At 46.0% G+C, this 11,001-nt stretch overlaps 1 long non-coding RNA gene and 1 other non-coding gene across 4 annotated transcripts; both read right to left on the reverse strand.

Annotated features, from left to right (window-relative positions):
* Positions 1–229: 229 nt before the first annotated feature.
* On the reverse strand, positions 230–395 carry LOC128325502 (U1 spliceosomal RNA). The gene has a single exon (XR_008307494.1). It is a non-coding gene; the product is annotated as a U1 spliceosomal RNA (small nuclear RNA).
* An 844-nt stretch (positions 396–1,239) lies between these two features.
* LOC128324327 (uncharacterized) lies at positions 1,240–10,569 on the reverse strand. 3 transcript variants are annotated; one of them, XR_008306795.1, is made up of 3 exons: positions 9,480–10,569; positions 5,916–6,101; positions 1,240–1,314 (listed from the first exon to the last, which is right to left on the reverse strand). It is a non-coding gene; the product is annotated as an uncharacterized LOC128324327 (long non-coding RNA). The 3 variants fall into 3 exon arrangements; XR_008306794.1 differs by lacking the exon at positions 9,480–10,569 and adding an exon at positions 7,941–8,369; XR_008306793.1 differs by lacking the exon at positions 9,480–10,569 and adding an exon at positions 7,767–8,369.
* Between the last annotated feature and the right edge of the window lie 432 nt (positions 10,570–11,001).

An 11,001-nucleotide genomic window follows, 5' to 3' on the forward strand; every position in this document is an offset into this window, starting at 1 on the left:
GCAACCAGGGTGGACTCTGTAACCAGGGTGGACCCTGCTTGGCATTTGGCAAAGGGGACAATGTATGCTTGCTACCACAAGACCAGCTCTCTCCAGAGTTGGTCTGGAGCAGGGATTCTCAGTGTTGGATTTCAACTCCCATAATCTACAACCAAAGGCCACTGGGGCTGGGAATTATGGGAGTTGAAGTCCAAGAACATCTCCCCAGAACATATACTCAGAACATATACCCAGTGTTGAGATATCTCTGGTCTGGAGAATACCACAAATTATGTAGCCGAGTTTCCTGCATTTGGGGAAATTGGAGCGACCAGCACACCCAAAGTGCAATGGATGAGCCTCATGCTGGGAAAACCTCCTTAATAATTAAGATGTCTTCCCTTCCAGGTAAAACCAGTGCTCCTCCTCCTCATGACTCCCATTAAAAAGATGCTTGGTGGTGGATTAGGTGGTGTGGTGATTAGCTAGTAAACACTGTAAATCAAGAGCAATTTAAATTTAGGAACCTCCTCTGGAGAAAATTCCTAAGGGAGGGTCTTTGGAAAGGAATGAACAGGTGGCTATAAGATTCAATCTGAGTTAAATGACAGATTCAGATAGGGATGGTTAGGGCTAGAGATAAGATCTCTGGTTAGGGTCTCTAGGGCAGGACTGTGGGCGAAATTTTTAACACATGGGTTCCTGAGGGCACAAACAGCAACTGAACTCACAAGCATATAAGAAAAGAAAACAAATATATTTATGCAAATATGTGTTAGCAGAAATATTTCAACATGCAAATGAACATATTCCCATCCCACATATTTCTTTCCCCATTCCCCACTCTGTCTCTAAAGCAGAGGTCACCTCGCCGCCTGACACAGTGGCAGACAAGCACCACCCAGGACAGACTAAAGAAGGTTTGGAGGCACCCAGGGGGTGTGGAGGCCCTGGACTTTGGCCCAGAGGTCCAGGGGTAAGAGCACCTCTGATTTACCACTCGGGCACAATCAGGGGTGTAGCTAGGGGAGAGAAGGCCCATGTTCACTCCTCTCCCAGGTGGCTCCTCTGAGTGTGGGAGATAATGAAGAAAATAGGGAGGGGTGCTGTTAAGAGGCCTTCAGGAGCTGGGGGCCCATTCTCTCAATTATAGTGACACCCCTGGGCACAATACCAAAGTTAGCATTAGAAACCCAAATTAGGATTTAGTCTGGTAGTGGCAGCGTAATAAATAAAGGGTCTAAAACAAATCAGTTCAGTTCAGTACAGTTTTATTGTGGTCCTGACAGGCATTCCTGAAAGTGTTTTCTATGCTCAAACAGCTTCTGCAGGTTTCTGAAATGATATTTAAAAACAGCAATACTAGTTTACCAGGAACAAAAGTGGGGGATGAGTGTACAAGCCTCAATCCCTCAGTCCCTTCAACTCTCTGATAAAAGATTGTCTCCAGCATAAATGCTATCAGTTTCTATGAGACTAAATTCATGAATAAATTTTCTGTAGTGTGTGCTTCCTGTCCTTCAGGGAAAGAACCACATAGGGCATGATGTTATTGTTGGAAGTTAAGGACTTTGCGCTGTCTCTTGTCTCAGACAGTGGGGGACAGACTAGTGAGTCAGAGGGCTAGAGGGTCAAGACATTGGTCATCCCTTCTCCACTGCTTTGACACTATTCCTTTGAAATGTAGATTGGTACTCTTAGGGATTAACTTCCTTCTTCTCTCTCTTCCCTACCTGTCCTTCTACCTTGTAACATGGCAAGCTCCTCTCCCTGCACCATGTGTGCTGAGAAGATGCAGACTCCATCTGTATCCAGCTAGATAGATAGATTAGAGATCCTAACTCCTCACTTTCCTATCTAGAATGGAGTTCCTTAATAAATGCTTTATATATTGATTTGAAACTATGAATTGGCTCCAAGTTACTTTACTCTCAGCATACACGCATGCCTGAGTAAATTCCGCTGTGTTGTGCCTCTGTGCACTCTGCTATAATGAGAAAGGGATTCTCTCACCAAAGAGAATTCCCAACAGTTATGACATTTGGGACAGAAACAGAGCATGTCTGCCTCTGAATACCTGAGCAGCAATTGGCCTACACTATATTCAGGAGCAACATGTCCCAACTCTTTCGTAATTTGAACCGGACAGGACTCAAATGCAAGCAGAAACGGAAAATGCACTGCATTTATGTGTTTCTTTAGCAGCAGATTATTAACATCAGCATTCTTTACTTCTGCTTCATTAGTGTTTTCTTCCTTCGTTACAGCAGAAGGGAACAAAGCACTGAGGGTCAAACTAGATACACCTAAATGTGTTTTAAAGAGGCATTCTTACATTCAGAATAGTGGCGGTTCTTTCAAGAGGCTAGGGGAGGCAGTTGCTCACCTAGAGTGGTGGATTATGGGCTGGATGTGGGCTACTAAACAGACTGAATCCATACAAGATGGAGGTGTTGTTGGTCAGCCAATCGGAGGAGAGCCAATCGGGTCTCCTCCGACCGGTTCTGGATGGGGTTTCACTCCCCTTGAAAGAGCAAGTGCTCAGCTTGGGAGTACTGCTGGACTTGGCTCTGCTTTTGGATGCTCAGGTAGAGGCGGTGGCCAGAGGTGTTTATGCACAGCTTCAGCTAGTGTGCCAGCTGCACCCCTTTCTCTAGAAGGCAGATCTGGCCACAGTTACCCATGCCTTAGTCACGTCACAACTGGATTATTGTAATGTGCACTATGAAGAATATTCAGAAACTGCAGCTAGTGAAAAATATGGCAGCTAGGATTTTATCCGGAGCTGCCTGCTGGGATCACATTACACCCATTCTGAAATAACTGCATGGGCTACCAATTTGTTTCCAGGTCCAATTCAAGGTGCTGTTTTTGACCTTTAAAGCCCTTAATGGTTTGGGCCCTGGATATCTGAAGGACTGCCTTCTCCCAAGGGCTTCTGCCCACTTGCCAAAATAATCACAGGGGGCTCTGCTCCACATGCAGATGGTGAGAGAGGCTCGGCTGTCATGCACGCAAGACAGGACCTTCTCAGTCAATGCCCCCAGGCTTTGGAATGCTCTCCTGGCTGGCATCCACTCCTCAGCCTCCATCACAGTTTTTAGAAAACAAGTAAAAATGTAGCTGTTCACCCTGGCTTTGCAAGATGTATGAGAAGAAAATACACCCATAAGCTTCAGTTTGAAAGCAGTTTTGGGCCACCCCTGGATTAGAAGCACCTCTTCTTTCAGGGGGGGAAAAACCCACCATGAAGATCCCCAATCCTGGGTGGGACCAATGCATGAGGGGAGGGGGTGGCTGTATTTCACCTCATGCCCTTTTCTTGTTGAAAAGCCCAGTGTTGGTTTTTGGTTGCAAAACAGGGTCATTTATGTGCTGCAAATAACTGCTTTGGAGGCAATTAGCAGCTGGGGATGTGTGATTTCAGTTGGTAAAAATGCATTAGAGGAATTAACATCCTGCTCCCTGGATGCTGCAGCCCCAGTCAGAATTAGGCCCCCTACCCACACCTGTTTTTCACCCCCTGAACGAAGTGGCACTCTCAGTTGCTTCCAGGCAATAAGGAGCAGTAATCAAGTACAGCATCAAACTAGACATTCATGCTCCTTGACAATACATTTAGGTGGATGTCTAGTTTGATTCTCAGGCTGTACTTCTTTCCATCCCCTGAATGCCTTTAGCATGCTTGAACCATTTGTTATGGAGCACAAATCATGTGCCACCATTTGGACCACATTAGGAAAGCCCTGACCGAGGGGGAAATGAAATTACTCCAAAGCATGTTTCTACTTTCTCTGAGAATGTGCAGAGGGTTTTGCTGTTGCTGTTACTGTTGATGTTTGTTTGTTTGTTTGTTTGTTTGTTGTTGCAAGAATAGTTATGTAACCCAGTGCTATGGGATAGTTATAATGAGGCTGAATAGCTAAACAAGTGTAGTAAATGAACACGCAGGGAACAGTGCTAGCCGTACTGAAAGTAGTGTGTGAAGTGTACTCCTCAGGTGGCAGATGCCCACTCCTAATGGGGCATGAGGGCCCCCTTGCATTTCTGACCTATGGATGGACAAAATGGAAGAAGGGGCGGATATGACCTGTGCGTTGATAGCTGACTACTCCTAGTCAAGGTCATTTCTTTCTATCTTGCCCCTCTGTGCTTTCCTCCTTTGTAAATTCAAAAACTGCTTCACTTTATGAGGAGACTGATTTGGTCTCTTCTGGAAAGGAGCAGCAACTGATACTCTGGCAGGACAAATGCTCTGATGTGATGTGCCCTGTTCCACAGTACACATAAATTCCCAAGTCTACGTGTCTCTTGGTGTCCATTCTTCCAGCAGGAAGTGGTTGATCTAATTTTAGAACCAGGCAGCGTTCATAATATCTCCTCAGCCAATTGTATCTTCCACAAGATCGGGTTTTGCAATCTGATTAATGGGGGGAAGCTGTAATCTGGTGGAATGTTTCCTTCCTAGCAGAGCAAGCCTGGCAGACAAAGGAAAGAGAACTCTGTTTTTGCTGGCTGACAGCAGCTCTTGAAAGGGCAAATATCTGAAAAATTAAACTCCTATGAAAGGGGAACTCACTCACAGGGACCCAGAGGTCAAATGACAACATTTTGAGTGTGAAATCAGAGAGAAATTAAAGCAATTCGTTGCCAGTGCTGCTGGCCTCTTTCAGCTGCTCTCCCTCCACAGGACGGCCAATGGAAGGAGGGTGCACATGCAGTCCATTGGGAGCACACGCTCACCCTCCTCCCATCGGCCAGGACTCCAATCATTGGAAGGAGGATGGGAAGAGGGATCAGGGCTCGGCCAATGGAAGGAGGGTGCCCCCGACATTCACTTGGTGTCATCTGCAGATTTGGCCACCTCACTGCTGACCCCTACTTCTAGATCATTTATGAATAAATTTAAAAGCACTGGTCCCAGTACAGATCCCTGGGGGACCCCACTTCTTTCTTCCTGCCGTCTAGAAAACTGTCCATTTATACCTACCCTCTGTTTCCTGTCCTTCAACCAGTTACCAATCTGTACATGAACCTGTCCACTTATTGCATGACTGCTAAGTTTTCTCAACCGCCTTTGATGAGGAACTTTGCCAAAAGCTTTTTTAATGTCCAGGTATACTATATGTGTGGTTTCCCCCCATCCTTTTTCCATCAGCTGGGAGCATGGGGGGTTGGGCAGAGCCTGGCCAGCAGAAGTGCTGGGGTGAGCATGCACACTGCATGGCGGCATCCCTGTGAGTGGAGAGGTTGCCTGTATGGGAATACAGGCGGCCTCTCCCCTTGCTATGCCGCTGTGCGTCTTCTGTGCTATATAGAATCTAGCTGTGCAACTACAGGGATAAGGCAGCACACAGCATTGAGGAGAGGCAAGGTGAGATAGTACAAGTCCCCTCCACTAGGGGGCAGTGTACACGTACATGTTTGCTTTCTCATTGTTCAATTAGTCAATCCTTGCAGTTGAATGTCTGAACTGACTCAACTGGAAAGCACTCTGCATGGAGTTGGCACAGGTGCCAAAAGCGGCAAGCAAAATGATTTTGAGAGCAGCACTCAGACTGCTAGGAAGACCGGCTGCTATGATACCCGCTGCCTGCCTCTAGCTGACATGTCACTGCATGCTGTAGCAGGCATCACATATCCAGAACCAGTGGCAGAGGTCTCTCTGGCTGTGCCAGATGCCTGGCACATGCATCTCTCTTGAATGCACATGCTCTGAAAAAATGATTCCGCATGTGCAAAAGAAATCACACCTTCTTCAGCACACACTGCTTCTGAAAGGTTGTCAACCCCTAAAATGTGTGTGTGGGGGGGGGGATCTGTTTCGGACACCTCAATACATGCCAGCCAGTGTAGACAATACTGCCCTGAGCCAGCTTGGAAGGGCGGTATAAAAATTGAATAAACAAATAAATAAATAATAAATAAATACTGACCTAGATAGCCCAATGATCTGACTTCATATAAGGCAGTTCCATATATGTTCATATGTAATTACGGTTTTTCATAATTCTATCTTTTCTTGCACAGGTACTGATTTATTTGTTGTTTACTGTTTTTATATTCTGCATTTCCATTCATTGATGGGAGCTCAGAGCAGACCAGTATATCCAGCCATACATCTAATTAAGAAAAACAAAACAATATCACCATAAAAATGCAGATACCAAATCAACAACCCTATCCATCCATCTGCCAGTAGAAAATGCCTAATTCTCTAAATCAGTTCAAAAAACCTGGATTTTCCCATAGACATTGTCTCTGTTTTGGTCCAGGGCATGCTTGTCTATGTGTCTGTGTCTGTGTCCAGGCTTGGGGATGGAGTCTACGTTTCAATTTAGCTTTCTAACTTGCTGTCCTGAATTCAGACTGAGAGGTTATCCCTCTCTCTGCCTAAAAGACTGTTAGCAATAGCACTTACATTTATATACCGCTCTATAGCCAGAGCTCTCTAAGCGGTTTACAATGATTTTAGCATATTGCCCCCAACATTCTGGGTACTCATTTTACTGACCTCGGAAGGATGGAAGGCTGAATCAACCTTGAGCCCCTGGTCAGGATCGAACTTGTAACCTTCTGGTTACAGGGCGGCAGTTTTACCACTGCGCCACCAGGGGCTCTTCTGTTAGCCTCCTGTTTTCTTAGCCTATGTTTTAGTTAGTAATAAATATCAAGCTCTTGCTTCTCATTTAAAGTTGGCTTCCTGTTCATTCACTTACAGAGTGTAAGTAATTTCTCTGCAACAATAAACAATAAATCAGTGAGACCCGGTTTAGCAGGGTGAGTGGGGAGAGCGGGCTAAGCCTGCTCTCCCCGCACACGAGCAGGGAGGGAGCCCTGGGTGGCTGGATCGGCCACCCACATGATTGCTGGCTCTGTGACGGAGCCAGCGGGGGCTGGGGAGGTTGGGAGCCACGTGCCCCCCGGAAGTTCCAGTATGCCCTGCGCGAGCGCGCAGTGTGCAGGGCATACTGGGGAGACCCCCGGAGCTGGGAGATGGTTTATTGCCTCCCCTCTGGGGGTCTCCTCATGAGTAGCCGTGCTGCGGCTACTCATGATCGGGAAGCCCAGGTTTGTGGAGCGCTCACTCTGCAAGCCCGGACTTTGAGGAGGGCTACAAAAGTGGGCTAGCCACTTTTAAGCCACCAGGCTCGCCTGCGAGCCCGGTGGTTTACACGATCAGCAAAAATCAGGCTAGGCAATCCTAGCCCGATTTTTGTTGATGGTGAGAATAGCCCCTACAACTTCCACCATCTCCAGCCACAACTGTGGTTGGAGATGATGGGAATTGTAGTCCAACAGCAGCTGGAGAGCCTCAGATTAGACACCAGGTGCAATTAGGTTGCCCACGGCACAGTTCTCAACTCCATGGGAATACATCCACTTGGAGTCTGCAGGAACTTTCCTGGATACCACATTTTTGGTGCTGATGGATCGATAGTCCAAATGGCTTGAAGTATGCTGTTCGTCATTCATAACTTCAGCGAGTACCATTCATATTCCCAGAAGCCATTTTGCTATCATAGGTTTGCCTGTATGTAGTCACACAAAACAGCTCATGATTAATCTCTATAGAAGTCCAAACCTTCCTGAAACAAAATGGTATCAAACATCGCATCTGTGCCTTATCAGCCAGTCCCAAACAGAACAGCATAATGCTTTAGCCAAACTATGAAGCCTGCTTTGTGAGCTGCAGAAGACCAGCCAGGCTTGTTATCTTTTAAACTGGCAAACTTCCTGCTGGCATATTGCAATGCTGTACATAAGTCAACAAACCAAACACCCACCTGTTTGTTCCTGGGACATGATCCCATATGGATCTTTTGAAACAAACTAATCAGGTAAGGCATTGGTAGTGTTCCATGCTGCAAGAACGATGGATAGGTCAACCTATTCCCCGACCAGACTTATCATGGATATAAATGGATTTCTGGTAAGTTGTGAAAGTACTGTATTCTTACGTCTCTGTTGCTGCTGATATCACCTGGCATTGCCACACTGAGCAGATCTGAAGAGCAGCTTCCACAAAGAACTGTGCTCTTCCAGTTATGCTGTTTGGAAGCTCCACTCTGTGTATTCAAAGTTCCAGAGTCAACCGTATGTCTTGCCGTTCCTGCCATGGGTGGATGGGAGATTGTCTTGCCAGTCCCTGTAGCCTCAATCCCTTGCTTGGAGGTTTTCAGTAAAACCCTTTTGGTCCTAGCAAGACGTTATCCTGTTCATTTGAGGAAACCACCTGACAGGCTTGACCTGTAACTGTGTTGCATTAACCAATCCATGATCACTTGAGTTGTGGGTTAATTGTTAAGGTTCTTGGGCACTGAGATTCTTTAATAAGGAAGAGGAATGTTGTCCATGTTTATGTCAAGCCTCTAGAGCAGGGATTCTCAGTGTTGGGTCCCCAGATGTTAATGGACTTCAAATCCCATAATCCCCAGCCTCAGTGGCCTTTGGTTGGGGATTATGGGAGTTGAAATCCAATAACTTCTGGGAACCCAACGTTGAGAACCCCTGCTCTAGAGGTCTTCTGCTTTGTGTGAAGCCGGCTGCTAAATTCCACCCGGATTTACATGGATTTCAAATGTGCTGCCTGGATTGCCCAGATTTTACTCTGAATCCGATCACATGGGAGGGCAGAGAAGGAGGGGAAAGTATACAAACCTGTCAAATAAATAAATAAATAAATAAATAAATAAATGCAAATTAGTTGCTGCATGGTTTGCATAATATGCAAATTAGGCCACCTGGATTTGGGAAGCTTGAATATGGCAACACTAGTTACTGCAAATTCATGTCCAGTGTGATATGTGGCCTGTGGACCTAACAGCAGGGACCAGATTAACTGTAAAAAATCAAAGGCCTGGCCTTGGATATATTCAAGATTAAATTGCTAAAAAGTAATAGCAACTCTGAACATCCGAAGGAAGAAAAATTAAAAATGGCGCAGCCACGTTCTCTCTCAGCCTGTCAGCCAGCCAATCAGATGTGTAGGACAGAATTGGTTGGAAGGGAAGGGAGGAAGGAGCAAGCCCAAATGCTTGGAGAGCTACCTCAGATAAGCCTAAGAGCTAACGGGAGTTCCTGAGTCACCTAAAACCCATCCCTGTCCTAAGGTAGTCTGATTTGGCTGCAGAAGTTTCAGCCCTCCAAAACATGTGGGAAGGAGAGGGGGAAACTGGCTATCTACTGTCCTTTAAGTGCCTCTTCAGAAGTCCCCACAGTAAAATTTTGGCATCTTTTCTTATTGGAAATGGAGGTCTGTGGAAATGATTCAGTTAGTTTGTCCCTTGAGCCTTTGGAAACCCTGTGTGGGAAGTGAAAAGAAGAGGCTTGCATAAAATTTGGTAAAAATGTGAAATATCTCAAATTGCTGGAATTCTCTTGGCATGCATAGGAAGAAGTACTAATAGCAAATAAATTCAAGCTGTCACCTGTGCCCCTGCATTAGTAATCTAATATCATACATGAGAGGTAGAAAAGGGTTATTTTAGTGCAAGTACCTGAAGAATATGCAGCTGCAGCTGTTGAGCAATGACACGCCACTTAGGGCCAAGCTGTGTGGTGTTCTGTAGCTAAGGTGACATTAGCCCACAGTCCTCTTATTTGTTGCAACCCCCACACGCCAGAAGAGGGCAGAATAAACAGGAAGAGGGTGAATATTTCAGATTTTCTGGCACTTGTGAGCCCACTACCTACCCAGGTGCTTCCCCAACATGGAATCCCAGGCCCACATTTAGTTCACAAGTACAGACCTGGTACATTGATGGGCTGAAAGCAGATGGGGAAGGAAGAAGAGAAATTGCAGGGGAAAGCAGTGGGTGGGGGGTGGGGTAACCATAGCACCTTACGTGTGGCACAGTATCCACTTCCAAGGGTGATTTGCAATGAAGAAAGCCTATACATAGCTGCCAGGTGTGTAGCTATAACTGAGCGGATGGGTTCAAAGAACCCGGGGGGCCCCAGCTCCTGAGGGCCCCCCCAGCCAGACCTCACCCTATTTTCTTCATTATCTCCCTCATTCCAAGGGGCCACCAGGGAGAGGGGTGAACACAGGCCCCCTCTCCCCTAGCTATGCCGCTGGCATCTGCAGTACATTGTGTAGTTTGACCTTTCTGGGAGGGTGGAGCCAACCTGTTAGGGGCCCATATCAATAGCTCTTTAGAACTTGCAGTGCCAGGACACAGGCTGGAGAAATTCAGTGAGGTCGTTCACACAACCGACCGGACAGGGGAAGCCTTCACTTCACTCACCTCCCCGCTCCGACAATTTGCAAAATGTTGGTGGGAATGCTAGCCATGCATCCCAGCCTCCAGGTATCCCACAATGCACAGTAAACACCAAGCACAGTGCATTGGGAGATTCCCCCAGGAATCTTCCACGCTGGAAGCAGACTGAGCTCACACACGGGCAGGAAGCCCGGGTTAAGGGAGTGTTTGCTCCATTAACCTCGGCTAAAAAGCTGGGTTAGGCTGGGTGAATGACATTACTGACATGGTGGTTCTCCTCAGCCCAGTCATAACTGAGGGACAGACTAATAGGTGACTGCTATTCATTAGGTTTAGTTTGTGTTAGAGTCCTTATTCTTACTGAGGCGATAAACTTGTGACTGAAACTGCATGGAAAGTTTCAGATTTCCCTATACATTGAAAACTAGATGTCATGAAGAATAGTTTTAGCCAAGCTTTTCTATATGCAGGTAATGTTTAGCACAGAGAAGCATTCAAGCAAATTAAGTCCTCATTTACAGTCTGAAGTGGTACAACCCAGACTCATATTTATAACTTCAGTGAGAACAAAATCTTAAGGAACTTCAAGATGGGGAGTTTGGTCCAAAACAGTCAAAGTTTGCTCACTTTTATGGGCACATTCATACAACATCTTCATCCATCAGTTGTCCACCTGTATTTTTCCTATGTTGTTGTTGTTGTTGTTTATTTATGATCTTAGATCAAACATCAATATATGCAGAATATACACAGTAAAAAGAAAATAATGGAAACAAAGTCTAAAATGTATTTTTCC

This window comes from Hemicordylus capensis, chromosome 4 (assembly GCF_027244095.1).
Source record: "Hemicordylus capensis ecotype Gifberg chromosome 4, rHemCap1.1.pri, whole genome shotgun sequence".
Taxonomy (NCBI): domain Eukaryota; kingdom Metazoa; phylum Chordata; class Lepidosauria; order Squamata; family Cordylidae; genus Hemicordylus; species Hemicordylus capensis.